We start from the raw sequence: 14,756 nt of genomic DNA, 5'->3' as shown, positions 1-14,756 counted from the left end.
AGGTATTGTAATAGAGAAGTTTAGAGTAGAAGAGACCATTCTATGAACTATGCCCTTTAACTGTAAAAATGATGTGATGTTTGTCCTATTATTACACAAATGAAGGGACTTCTGCTTCACAATTTACTTTTTTTTTTAATATTTCATAGTTTATATCTTAGATTCCTTATATATATGTCATCTTTTTTATACATATTTTTTCATCCTTGTGAAATGTTGAGACATTGTGAGGTTTGTGTGTGTGTAGAACGAGTGAAATATGAGTGGATTTTAAATTTATAAGAGGACATTAGAAAAAACTCCCTGTGCAACTAGAAAGATCTTCATATCAACAAATATATCTATAATCTAATTATATAAAATATAATTATATAATATATATATATTTATATATTTATATAAAATATAAAAAATAATTATATAATATATATTATAATCTATTAAAATATATCTTATAATCAAATTAAATAACTTTTTAATGGGTACTGTAATTGTCCTATATATACCCAGAAAAATGCAGTCTTAAATCTGAACTTCATTATTAAATGATTTAAACAAAAGCTAAAAATCCCATGGACAGAGGAGGCTGTTGGACTGTAGTCCAAAGGGTGGCAAAGAGTCAGACATAACTGAGCGACCAAGCACACACATACAAAATTGAATTAAACTCTACCAAAACAGAACTTAGGCTTTTAACCTAAACATCAAGCTTATGTCCACTCAATAATCAAAATTTTAAAAATGCACAGATATTTATCTTTGATAAGAAAAGGTCTAAAAGTGGGCCTTTTAAAAAGATAGTCAACATTTCTTTTGATTTGTGATTGATATATATACATATATATATAATTATATACCTTCTTCCTACTACACTGACATTTTGAGATTCTTTTCAGACTACCATTCTCTATGAGAGAAGGCATGATGTGAACTGATCAACAACACAGAATCACAACACTATGTGGAGAAAGTACCTGAGAGGCCTGAATTACATGTGAAGTAATTGTCCTGGATCTGTAATAAATTTCAACTGCCTGGTTCAAAACACAGATCCAGGGCAGGAAACCAATCCCTTAGAAAAATTCTTTGGATAAAAATGCCACTGAATTTAATTGGAAAAGCCTTGGTTTTGAAAACCAGTGTTCCAGAAAATGACAAATTAAATGCACAATTACTCTGGATTGCTTGGAGGTAGCTTCACAATTTCAGCAAAAGGGCTGAACAAGAAACATGTGCTTTAGAGAGAAAGCATCTGATGTGTCTTTAATATCATATGAATGCCATTACAACTCCAGAAGAAAATATAAAAAGTCTGAATTACATGGTAAAATTATGGAAAATAGATAATCTGAGAAATTTAAAGGCAGAAGGCTAACCTAAGTAAGCCCAGGTTCTTACCCTATAATATATTTACATATAGATAGGAGGTCTTTTGGTTTTGAATAATCAGGGATAGTCAAACAGACAGTATTCCTTTGGATAACACCATCATTTTTATTCAAAAGTTTTTTCAAGCTGTACAGTTTAATCAAGCATAACTGGGAGACAAGGTCTCCTGGTTCAGTTTTTAGTGTATCCTTCACTATACCAAGCACATTGCACCACATTAATGTAGGTGATTTGCTGATTTTTGTAATGAGGTAATTTCATAACATGTTGACAGATAAGATGAGTTGAATAGTTTGTGATCATCATCTTGCCATATACAAATTGTCAGATATTACTTTCTCTCTGAAGCTTTCCCTGTTCCTTACTGTTTTTATCTACTCCTTCCCTTTTTGCTCCTTCCTCCTTTGCTCCTTATACACATTAGTGTATAGTATTATAATTAAAATTTTGTATATACTGTATCATTACTTGTTGTTGCTAAGTCACTTCAGTCGTGTCCGACTCTGTGCGACCCGGTAGACGGCAGCCCACCAGGCTCCCCCGTCCCTGGGATTCTCCAGGCAAGAACACTGGAGTGGGTTGCCATTTCCTTCTCCAATGCATGAAAGTGAAAAGTGAAAGTGAAGTCGCTCAGTCGTGTCCAACTCTTCTCGACCCCATGGACTGCAGCCCACCAGGCTCCTCCATCCATGGGATTTTCCAGGCAAGAGTACTGGAGTGGGGTGCCATTGCCTTCTCCGTATCATTACTTACTGACACAATAGATGAAGGTAGAAACTTATTTCTTTATTAAAATTATTACAGGCATGCCTCAGTTACTATGCTTCACTTTATTGTGCTTCTTAGATATTGCTTTTTTTTTTTTTTTCACAAATTTAAAGTTTACAGCAATCCTGCATCAATGAAGCCTATAGGCACCATTTTTCCAATAGCACTTGCTCATTTGATGTCTCTATGTTACATTTTGGTAATTCTTGCAACATTTCAAATTTTTTTCATTATTATATTGTTATGGTGATCTGTGATCTATATCTTTGATGCTACTATTGTAATTGTTTTGGGGCACCACAAACCACAACCATATACAAATGGCAAACTTAATTGATAAATTTGTGTTTTCTGACTGCTCTACTGACCAGCCATTCCCCTGTCTCTGTCTTTCTCCTCAGGCATCTCTATTCCCTGAGACACAGTACTGTAATTAGGCCAATTAATAACTTTGCAACAATCTCTAAATGTTCAAGTGAAAGGAAGAGTCTCTGTCTCTCAATTTCAATCAAAAGCTAGACACAATTAAGCTTACTGTTATAAATGCAAAGAAACAGTTCTTGAAGGAAATAAAAAGTGCTCCTCCAGTGAGCACATGAATAATAAGAAAGCAAAAGAGAATTATTGCTGATGTGGAGAAAGGGTTAGTGACCTTGATAATAGATCAATTCAGCCTCAATATTCCCTTAAGCCAAAACCTAATCCAGAGCAAGGCCCTAACTCTATTCAATTCCATGAAGACTGAGCAAGGTAAGGAAGCCACAGAAGAGGTAAAGCTAGAAGAGGTTGGTTTATGAAGTGCAAGGAAAGAAGCTATCTCCATAACATAAATGTGTAAAATGAAGCAGCAAGGGTGGATATAGAAGCTGCAGAAAGTTATCCAGAAGATCTAGCAAAGAAAATTAATGAAGGTGGCCTCAATAAGCAACAGATTTTCAATTCAGATGAAACAGCTTTATTTTGGAAGAAGATTCCACCCAAGACTTTTTTTCTTTCTTTTTTTTTGATTTTAAATTATACATGTTTATTTCAATTCAAATTTTCACAGATTAAAAAAACTGCATTTTATTAGAGTCAATTTGCAGCAATGATTTCTTATGGGAAAAAAAAAAAAGAGAGAGAGACAATAATCATTCAGATTTCGGATTTGAACAAAACATCTTCCTGCACTTGGAGATCTTCCCACTAATCCAGCAGCAACATCTCAATGATAAGTTGAATCAAGACATGATACCTGACATCATGCCCAAAGGAGGGTAAGGCTTGAGGCTGCAGGCAGGAGATAACCCGGTAAAGGCAAGAGGCAGGTGCTGCCTCGCAGCCTCCACAGACACAACACAGTGTCAGTGGCTGGAGACTTTCCTGTGCGCTAACAATGGACACAGGATGCTCTCGCTATAAGTAAACGAATTCAGGTTCTGGCAACTCTTCATGAAAACAACAGGTTCAAACGAAATGTCTGCTCCAAGGCACCAAGGGTGTAAAGCTTTTTAGAAGATACATAGAAATGAACAGACTGAAAAAGGGAAAGGGAATTAGCTTCTCAGTGGAGGAATCTGCCATTACTCTAACTCTTGTAAATGATTAATTCAGATAGATTACAATCAAAACGTACATCGAACAGATCGTGCTGTGGGAGGGAACATCTGACCAAAGACCATTCCCGTGGGCACTTGGGGAGCTGCTGGTATGTGCTTACGGGGCTTCGTCCTTGAGCCAGGGAAGCTGCTCACTTGTATTTGTAAAATCCTTCTCCAGATTTCTTGCCAAACTTTTTCTCTGCTACCAGCTTATTCAGGGATGGGCAGGGCTGAAACAGGGGGTTCTTTGAGTCCATTTCATGCCAACCATCTAGGATGAACTTCGTAGTATCCAGCCCAACATAATCGAGAAGCTCAAACGGACCCATGGGGTAGCCGGCGCCCAGCTTCATCGCCGTGTCGATGTCCTCCTTCGATGCTTCACCTCGCTCACACAGCCTGACCGCTTCCATGAGGTACGGCACCAGAAGACGGTTCACGATAAACCCAGGCGTGTCCTTGCAAGCAACAGGATGCTTCCCCAGGGCTCTGCTGAAGTCTAGCAGAGATTCAAATGTCTTCTGGCTGGTCATTGGTGTTTTAATGACCTCCACAAGCTTCATCAAAGGCACTGGGTTGAAGAAATGGAGCCCGGCGAATCGGTCCTGTCTGGTGGTGGAATTGGCTAGGCTTGTGATCTGCAAAGAGGAAGTGTTGCTGGCAAAGATTGTGTGTTCGGCGGCAAACTTGTCCAGCCTCTTGAACAGCTCGTTCTTCATCTGCAGATTCTCTACGATGGCCTCCACCACCAAGTCTGTGCTGTGGACCACAGATGCTGCATCCGTGCTGGTCGATATGCTGCTCAGGGTCTTCGCCACAAACTCATCAGTGCCCTTGGGGTTTTCTGCAAACTTCTTCTTGGCCACTTTCCGAAGACTTTCCTCAATTCCCTTTCTAGATTTTTCCAGGATGTCCTCTGTTTGGTCCACCAACACTACTGTGTGGCCAGTTGCTGCAGCAACCTGGGCAATGCCGGCGCCCATCAGCCCACCGCCGATGACCGTCACGTGCTTGACGAGGATTTTTTTCGCCGAGGCCGAGGCGCTGGAGGAGGAGGACATGAAGCGCACGAACTGCCTGGTTACGAAAGCCATGGAGCAGATGGCGAAAGCAGCTACAGGCACAAGACCTGGCTAAGTAGCAACCTGCACAGAGCCCAAGAAACAGCAGCGACCCGACGTCAGGGGGCGGGGGCCCAGGCGCCCAGCCACCCAAGACTTTCATAGCTAGAAAGAAGTCAATGCCTGGCTTCAAAGTTTCAAAGGACAGACTAATTCTCTAATTATAGACTAATACAGCTGGTGACATTTAGCTGAAATCAATGCTCATTTGTCATTTGGAAAATCCTAGGGCCCTTAATAATTATGCTAATTTACTCTGCCTATCATGTGTCAATGGAACAACTAAGCCTTGGTGACAACCCATCTGTTGACAATATGACTTACTGAAAATTTCAAGCCCGTTTAGAATCACTGCTCAGGAAAAGAAACCCCTTTCAAAATATTACTGTTCGCTGACAATACACCTGTTCACCCAAGTTCTGATGGAGGTGTACAACAAGATTACTATTGTTTTCATGCCTGATAAAACAGCATCCATTGTGTAGCCCACAGATCAAGTAGTTTCCATTTTTCAGTCTATTATTTAAGAAGGGCACTGTTAAACTATTGTTGCCATCGATAGTGATTTCTCTGATGGGTCTGAACAAAGTAAACTGAAAACCTTGTGGAAAGAATTTCCCATTCCACATGCCATGAAGAACACCCATGATTTATGGAAGAAGTCAAACTACTAATGTTAAGAGGGGTTTAGAAGAACCTGATCTGACACTCATGGATGACTCTAATAGAGGAAGTAACGCAGATGTGGTGGAAATTAACAAAAGAATCAGAAGTAGAAGTGAAGCATGAATATGTGACTGATTTGCTGAAATCTCATCCTAAAACTTTAAGGAATGAGGAGCTGCTTGTTATGGATGAACAAAGAAACTGGTCTCTTGAGATGGAATCTTATTCTGGTAAAGATGCTGTGAATACTGTTGAAACAACAACAAAGGATTTAAAATATTACATAAAATTAGTTGATGAAGCACTGGCAGGGTTTAAGAGGATTGACTCTACTTTTCAAAGACATTCTACTGGGGGTAAAATGCTATCAAACAGCACTGTCTGCTACAGAGAAATCATTCCTGAAAGAAGGAGTGAATCAATACAGCAAACTTTATTGCTTTCTTATTTTAACACATTTCTAGAGCCATCCCAGCCTTCAGCAACCATGACTGTGTTCAGTCAGTAGCTATCAACATAGAGGCAAGACATTCCGCCAGCAAAAAGATTACAACTTGCTTAAGTCACTCTGCTTATTTAACTTATATGCAAAGTACATCATGAGAAACGCTGGGCTGGATGAAGCAAAAGCTGGAATCAAGATTGCTGGGAGAAATATCAATAACCTCAAATATGCAGATGATACCATCCTTATGGCACAAAGCAGAGAAGTACTAAAGAGCCTCTTGTATTATACAGACTGAAGTAAAGAGACACAGATGTATAGAACAGTCCTTTGGACTCTGTGGGAGAGGGAGAGGGTGGGATGATTTGGGAGAATGGCACTGAAACATGTATAATATCACATAAGAAACGAATCACCAGTCCAGGTTTGATGCACAATACAGGATGCTTGGGGCTGGTGCACTGGAATGACCCAGAGGGATGGTACTGGGAGGGAGGTGAGAGGGGGGTTCAGGATGGGGAACGTGTGTATACCTGTGGCAGATTCATGTAGATGTATGGCAAAACCAATACAATATTGTAAAGTAATTAGCCTCCAATTAAAATAAATAAATTTAAATTAAAAAAAAAAGAGCCTCTTGATAAAAGTGAAAGAGGAGAGTGGAAAAGTTGGCTTAAAATTCAACATTCAAAAACTAAGATCATGGCATCTGGTCCCACCACTTCATGAACAATACATGGAGAAACAGTTGAAATAGTGACAGACTTTACTTTTTAGGGCTCCAAAATCACTGCAGATGGTGATTGCAGCCAGGAAATTAAAAGACACTTATTCCTTGGAAGAAAGTTATGACCAACCTAGAAAGCATATTCAAAAGCAGAACATTACCTTGCCAACAAAGGTACATCTAGTCAAAGCCTTGATTTTTTCAGTAGTCATGTATGGATGTGAGAGTTGGATTATAAAAAACTGAGCGCCGAAGAATTGATGCTTTTGAACTGCGGTATTGGAGAAGACTCTTGAGAGTCCCTTGGACTGCATGGAAGTCCAACTAATCCAGCCTGGATTGGAGATCAGTCCTGGCTGTTCACTGGAAGGACTTATGTTGAAGTTGAAACTCCAATACTTTGTCTACCTGATGCAAAGAGCTGACTCATTGGAAAAGACCCTGATGCTGGGAAAGATTGAGAGTGGGAGGAGAAGGGGACAACAGGGAATGAGATGGTTGGATGGCATCGCTGACTCTATGGACATGAGTTTGCGTAAATTCCAGGAGTTGGTGATGAACAGGGAGGCCTGGCGTGCTGTGGTTCATAGGGTCGCAAAGAGTCAGACAAGCCTGAGCAACTGAACTGAACTGAAGGCTCATATGATGGTTAATATTATTTAACAATAAAGCATTTCTTAAAGTTTTATACATTTTTAACACATAATGCTATTGCACACATAATAGACTACAGTATGCTGTAAATATAACTTATATATGTAGTGGGCAAACAAAAAAAATATTGTTTTATTGCTTTATTGCTATATTTGCTTTATAGTGTTGACCTGGAACTGATCTGTAATATCTCTGAGGTATTGCAGATAAGTAAGTACCACTTATTCTTTACCCAAACATCTGTCAGTAGGTATTTAGGTTGCTTTCATATCTTCAGTTCAGTTCATTTCAATCGCTCGGTCATGTCTGACTCTTTACAACCCCATGAACCACAGCATGCCACACCTCCCTGTCCATCACCAACTCCCAGAGTCCACCCAAACCCGTGTCCATTGAGTCAGTGATGCCATCCAACCATCTCATCCTCTGTATTCCCCTTCTCCTCCTGCCCCTAATCCCTCCCAGCATCAGGGTCTTTTCCAATGAGTAAACACTTCTCAGGAGGTGGCCAAAGTATTGGAGTTTCAGCTTCAGCATCAGTCCTTCCAATGAACACCCAGAAATGATCTCCTTTAGGATGGCTTGGTTGGATCTCCTTGAAGTCCAAGGGACTCTCAAGAGTCTTCTCCAACACCACAGTTCAAAAGCATCAATTCTTCGGCACTCAGCCTTCTTCACAGTCCAACTCTCACATCCATACATGACCACTGGAAAAACCATAGCCTTGACTAGTAAGACCTTTGTTGGCAAAGTAATGTCTCTGCTTTTGAATATGCTATCTAGGTGGGTCATACCGTTCCTTCCAAGGAGTAAGCGTCTTTTAATTCCATGGCTGCAGTCACCATCTGCAGTGATTTTGGAACCCGGAAAAATAAAGTCACCCACTGCTTCCACTGTTTCTCCATCTATTTGCCATGAAGTGATGGGACCAGATGCTATAATCTTAGTTTTCTGAATGTTGAGCTTTAAGCCAACTTTTTTACTCTCCTCTTCCACTTTCATCAAGAGGCTCTTTAGTTCTTCTTCACTTTCTGCCATAAGGGGGGTGTCATCTGCATATCTGAGGTTATTGATATTTCTTCTAATGATCTTGATTCCAGCTTGTGCTTCATCCATCCCAGCTTTTCTCATGATGTACTCTGCATATAAGTAAAATAAGTAGGGGGACAATATAGCCTTGACGTACTACTTTACCTATTTGGAACCAGTCTATTCTTCCATGTACAGTTCTGTTGCTTCCTGACCTGCATACAAATTTCTCAAGAGGCAGGTCAGGTAGTCCAGTATTCCCATCTCTCTCAAAATTTTCCACTGTTTATTGTGATCCACACAGTCAAAGGCTTTTTCATAGTCAATAAAGCAGAAATAGATGCTTTTCTGGAACTCTCTTGTTTTTTCGATGAACCAGCGGATGTTGGCAATTTGATCTCTGGTTCCTCTGCCTTTTCTTTTTTATAAATTTTTTAAAAATTAAATTTATTTATTTTAATTAGAGGCTAATTACTTTACAATATTGTATTGGTTTTGCCATACGAATCGCCAGTCCAGGTTCAATGCAGGATACAGGAAGCTTGGGCCTGGTGCACTGGGATGATCCTCTGCCTTTTCTAAAACCAGCTGGAATATCTTCAAGTTCACGGTTCACATATTGCTGAAGCCTGGCTTGGAGAATTTTAAGAACTACTTTATAGTGTGTGAGATGAGTGCAATTGTGTAGTACTTTGAGCATTCTTTGGCATTGCCTTTCTTTGGGCCCGGAAGGAAAACACCTTTTCCAGTCCTGTGGCCACTGCTGAGTTTTCCAAATTTGCTGGGATATTCAGTGCAGCACTTTCACAGCATCATCTTTCAGGATTTGAAAAAGCTCAACTGGAATTCCATCACTTCCACTAGCTTTGTTCATAGTGATGCTTCTTAAGGCCCACTTAACTTCACATTCCAGGATGTCTGGCTCTAGTTGAGTGATCACACCATCGTGATTATCTGGGTCGTGAAGATCTTTTTTGTACAGTTCTTTTGTGTATTCTTGCCACCTCTTCTTAATATATTCTGCTTCTGTTAGGTCCCTCCCATTTCTGTCCTTTACTGAGCCCTCTTTGCATAAAATAATGCTGCTTTTTTGTCACCATGCTTTTTTAACTTGTATGCAGAGTACATCATGAGAAATGCTGGGCTGGATAAAGCACAAGCTGGACTCAAGATTGGTGGGAGAAATACCAATAATCTCAAATATGCAAATGTCATCACCCTTATGGCAGAAAGTGAAGAAGAACTAAAGAGCCTCTTGATGAAAGTGAAAGAAGACTCTGATGAATATCAGGGTACATGTATCCTTTTGAATTTTTGTTTTTTTCAGATAAATACCCAGGATTAGAATTGCTGGATCGAAGTCAAGAAACACCTGGAGTAACAGGCAAATTTGGTCTTGGAATACGGAATGAAGCAGGGCAAAGACTGATAGAGTTTTGCCAAGAAAATGCACTGGTCATAACAAACACCCTCTTCCAACAACACAAGAGAAGACTCTATACATGGACATCACCAGATGGTCAACACCGAAATCAGATTGATTATATTCTTTGCAGCCGAAGATGGAGAAGCTCTATACAGTCAGCAAAAACAAGACCAGGAGCTGACTGTGGCTCAGACCATGAACTCCTTATTGCCAAATTCAGACCTAAATTGAAGAAAGTAGGGAAAACCACTAGACCATTCAGGTATGACCTAAATCAAATCCCTTATGATTATACAGTGGAGGTGAGAAATAGATTTAAGGGACTAGATCTGATAGATAGAGTGCCTGATGAACTATGGAATGAGGTTCATGACACTGTACAGGAGACAGGGATCAAGACCATTCCATAGAAAAGAAATGCAAAAAAGCAAAATGGCTGTCTGGGGAGGCCTTACAAATAGCTGTGAAAAGAAGAGAAGCAAAAAGCAAAGGAGAAAAGGAAAGATATAAGCATCTGAATGCAGAGTTCCAAAGAATAGCAAGAAGAGATAAGAAAGCCTTCTTCAGTGATCAATGCAAATAAACAGAGGAAAACAACAGAATGGGAAAGACTAGGGATCTCTTCAAGAAAATCAGAGATACCAAAGGAACATTTCATGCAAAGATGAGCTCGATAAAGGACAGAAATGGTATGGACCTAACAGAAGAAGAAGATATTAAGAAGAGATGGCACGAATACACAGAAGAACTGTACAAAAAAGATCTTCATGACCCAGATAATCACAATGGTGTGATCACTGACCTAGAGCCAGACATCCTGGAGTGTGAAGTCAAGTGGGCCTTAGAAAGCATCACTATGAACAAAGCCAGTGGAGGTGATGGAATTCCAGTTGAGCTATTCCAAATCCTGAAAGATGATGCTGTGAAAGTGTTGCACTGAATATCCCAGCAAATTTGGAAAACTCAGCAGTGGCCGCAGGACTGGAAAAGGGCAGTTTTCATTTCAATCCCAAAGAAAGGCAATGCCAAAGAATGCTCAAACTACCACACAACTGCACTCATCTCACATGCTAGTAATGCTCAAAATTCTCCCAGCCAGGCTTTAGCAATATGTGAACCCTGAACTTCCTGATGTTCAAGCTGGTTTTAGAAAAGGCAGAGGAACCAGAGATCAAATTGCCAACATCCACTGGATCATCAAAAAAGCAAGAGAGTTCCAGAAAAACATCTATTTCTGCCTTATTGACTATGCCAAAGCCTTTGACTGTGTGGATCACAATAAACTGTGGAAAATTCTTCAAGAGATGGGAATACCAGACCACCTGATCTGCCTCTTGAGAAATCTGTATGCAGGTCAGGAAGCAACAGTTAGAACTGGACATGGAACCACAGACTGGTTCCAAATAGGAAAAGGAGTTCGTCAAGGCTGTACATTGTCACCCTGTTTATTTAACTTCTATGCAGAATACATCATGAGAAACTCTGGACTGGAAGAAACACAAGCTGGAATCAAGATTGCCAGGAGAAATATCAGCAACCTCAGATATGCAGATGACACCACCCTTATGGCAGAAAGTGAAGAGGAACTCAGGAGCCTCTTGATGAAAGTGAAAGTGGAGAGTGAAAAAGTTGGCTTAAAGCTCAACATTCAGAAAACAAAGATCATGGCATCCAGTCCCACCACTTCATGGGAAATAGATGGGGAAACAATGGAAACAGTGTCAGACTTTATTTTTCTGGACTCCAAAATCACTACAGATGGTGACTGCAGCCAGGAAATTAAAAGACTCTTGCTCCTTGGAAGGAAAGTTATGACCAACCTAGATAGCATATTCAAAAGCAGAGACATTACTTTGCCAACAAAGGTTCATCTAGTCAAGGCTATGGTTTTTCCTGTGGTCATGTATGGATGTGAGAGTTGGATTGTGAAGAAGGCTGAGCGCCAAAGAATTGATGCTTTTGAACTGTGGTGTTGGAGAAGACTCTTGAGAGTCCCTTGGACTGCAAGGAGATCCAACCAGTCCATTGTGAAGGAGATCAGCCCTGGGATTTCTTTGGAAGGAATGATGCTAAAGCTGAAACTCCAGTACTTTGGCCACCTCATGCGAAGAGTTGACTCATTGGAAAAGACTCTGATGCTGGGAGGGATTGGGGGCAGGAGGAGAAGGGGATGACAGAGGATGAGATGGCTGGATGGCATCACTGACTTGATGGACATGAGTCTGAGTGAACACCAGGTGTTGGTGATGGACAGGGAGGCCTGGCATGCTGTGATTCATGGGGTCGCAAAGAGTCAGACACGACTGAGTGATTGATCTGATCTGTTCTGATCTGATAGTAGTTATATTTTTATTTGTTATTAATTAATTTTTTCATTGAATATAAACACTGTTTACTACTTTTTGGTATTGTTCTCGCAACTTTGCTCCCCGATCCCCTTATTAGTATTTATATAGAAACATTTGAATTATTTGCCTTCAAAATCAACCCTACCTACTTATCTCCTGTGTTGAAAAAATTATGATATTCACATTTTTCTAATAATATTTTTTACAAATCAGACATTATTAAATTTAATATAATTCTGATTCTTTCCTGATAAGTATCTAAATCACCTCTGTGTGAGTCCTCATTCTCCTTTACCTTTTTGTCCTAATAGAAATTAAACTTTTTTGATTCAGTAGTTGATTTTGATTGGAAAATTGGTTAGACTGTTTAGGAAAACTTTCAATAACATGATATTATCTCTGTGTCAACAGAGTAGGATAATCAGACCAAAACAGAGATAAGTTAAGAATCCTGTGTAGGCATATTAGTCCTTGACCCTTTCCTAGACTATGCTGTTCTTTATAAATTTCTAAGCTCCTTTTTTTGACAGGCAGAATAGAGTTCACCCTGTGAATACTTTTCAAATGGCTCCTTTTTTCAGGAATTAGGTGCAGGCATGTGAGAGAACAGCAGGAGGAGATCAGCTTAGAGGGTGAATATGCTTATAAACAAGTAGTGTGTTAATTAAAATAGTATGGGGTAAGAAAGAGATAAATTCACTAGCAGATTATTTTTAATAACCCGAGAAACCTAAAGTTACACACAGCAAGTTGAGGGGATTTATAAAGATTGTTAAAGATTATTACATATGATGTAATTGGTGGTTTACTTTGGATATAGTTGAATTAAAGTATATCATTCATTGTGTTTACATGAGAAGAAAATAGTCAAATCTTAAAGTTTAAACTAGAAGTGAGTCTATGAGAACTTATTTTAGGAAAAAAGTGTCTAAAGGACAATATTTTTGTTCTTGATCCATTTTTCTCTTAACAGTTAACACTGTATATTCAAATACTACCTTTCTGTAAAATTTTGTTTGCTGCTGCTGCTGCTGCTAAGTCGCTTCAGTCGTGTCCGATTCTGTGTGACCCCAGAGATGGCAGCCCACCAGGCTCCCCTGTCCCTGGGATTCTCCAGGTAAGAACACTGGAGTGGGGTGCCATTTCCTTCTCCAATGCATGAAAGTGAAAAGTGAAAGTGAAGTCGCTCAGTCATGTCCGACTCCTAGCGACCCCATGGACTGCAGCCTACCAGACTACTCCATCCATGGGATTTTCCAGGCAAGAATACTGGAGTGGGGTGCCATTGCCTTCTCCAAAATTTTCTATTTAGGAATACTATTTAAACTGCAAGTCATTAAAGCTGTTGCATAATGTCTCACTTTTAACATCTCAAGAATATATAAAAAATCCATTATTCATTATTGAATTATAGTCATCTATGTATTATATTCATGAACTATAACAGACAACTGGAAAAGTATCTTTAACCATTTTTTTAATATCATGAGAATGAACAATTCTCTATAATTAATTTTTATTTCTTTCTGAAAACTCTCTTTATGTACATGGGATGTTAGGATGTTTCCTATTAATCTATGAGAATTTTCACATATGTAGGTAGGCTACAGTCCATGGGGTCGCTAAGAGCAGGACTTGACTGAGCGACTTCATTTTCACTTTTCACTTTCATGCATTGGAGAAGGAAATGGCAACCCACTCCAGTATTCTTGCCTGGAGAATCCCAGGGACAGAGGAGCCTAGTGGGCTGCTGTCTATGGGGCCACACAGAGTCGGACACAACTGATGCTACTTAGCAGCAGCAGCATATTAAAGCATAACCAGTAATACTGGTCCAAAGAAAATTTTCAGGCTATTAGCTTTAATAATTATGGGGCTTCCCTGGTGCTCAGATGATTAAAAAAAAAAAAAAAAAAGCGTCTGCCTGCAATGCAGAAGACCCGGGTTTAATCCCTGGGTTGGGAAGATCCCCTGGAGAAGGAAATGGCAACCCACTCCAGTACTCTTGCCTGGAAAATTCCACTAACTGAGGAGCTTGGTAGGCTACAGTCCATGGGGTCACAAAGAGTCAGACACAACTGAATGACTTCACTTATATTTGTTATCTTACTGGCCTAATATATTCATCAATGATAATAGTCCTTTTCTTATTTAGGAAGTTTTCCTCTACCTAAACCATTAAGTCTCCTTTTTTTCTTTAAGTTTTAATATAGTTCTTTTGTTTTATATATTTTAAATTTATTTCTATGTTATTAAGAGAAAACTTAAATTTATATTTTTCACAAACTACTAATTTTTCGAAATCATTTGTAGCAAATTATTTCCATAAGCTTAGATTTTTAGATGTTTTTACTGTAAAATACACAAAATATTCAATTTATTATTGTTAATGTTTTAAAACCAAAACATCTTGGCAATCTATGAAAAGTTACATGTAATCTCTACTTCCCTCTACATATAAGAATGTGTTTAGTTTTAATATTAGAAGTAAAATAGTACTTTTAACCTATTTCTTTGTAAAATAAGACCATAACATACTTCTAATTTCTTACCCTGGTTTTCAGGTTTAGATTAAGTTTATTTACAATTATGTGATGAAAATG

At 39.2% G+C, this 14,756-nt stretch overlaps 1 pseudogene across 1 annotated transcript; it reads right to left on the bottom strand.

Moving 5' to 3' along the window:
- Nucleotides 1-3,196: 3,196 nt before the first annotated feature.
- Nucleotides 3,197-4,897, bottom strand: LOC113884495 (annotated as a pseudogene). The gene has a single exon (XR_003508889.1). The product of XR_003508889.1 is annotated as a hydroxyacyl-coenzyme A dehydrogenase, mitochondrial pseudogene (transcript).
- Nucleotides 4,898-14,756: the final 9,859 nt, after the last annotated feature.

Source organism: Bos indicus x Bos taurus, chromosome 26, assembly GCF_003369695.1.
Source record: "Bos indicus x Bos taurus breed Angus x Brahman F1 hybrid chromosome 26, Bos_hybrid_MaternalHap_v2.0, whole genome shotgun sequence".
Taxonomy (NCBI): Eukaryota; Metazoa; Chordata; class Mammalia; order Artiodactyla; family Bovidae; genus Bos; species Bos indicus x Bos taurus.
This window is presented reverse-complemented; position numbering and strand designations above follow the sequence as displayed.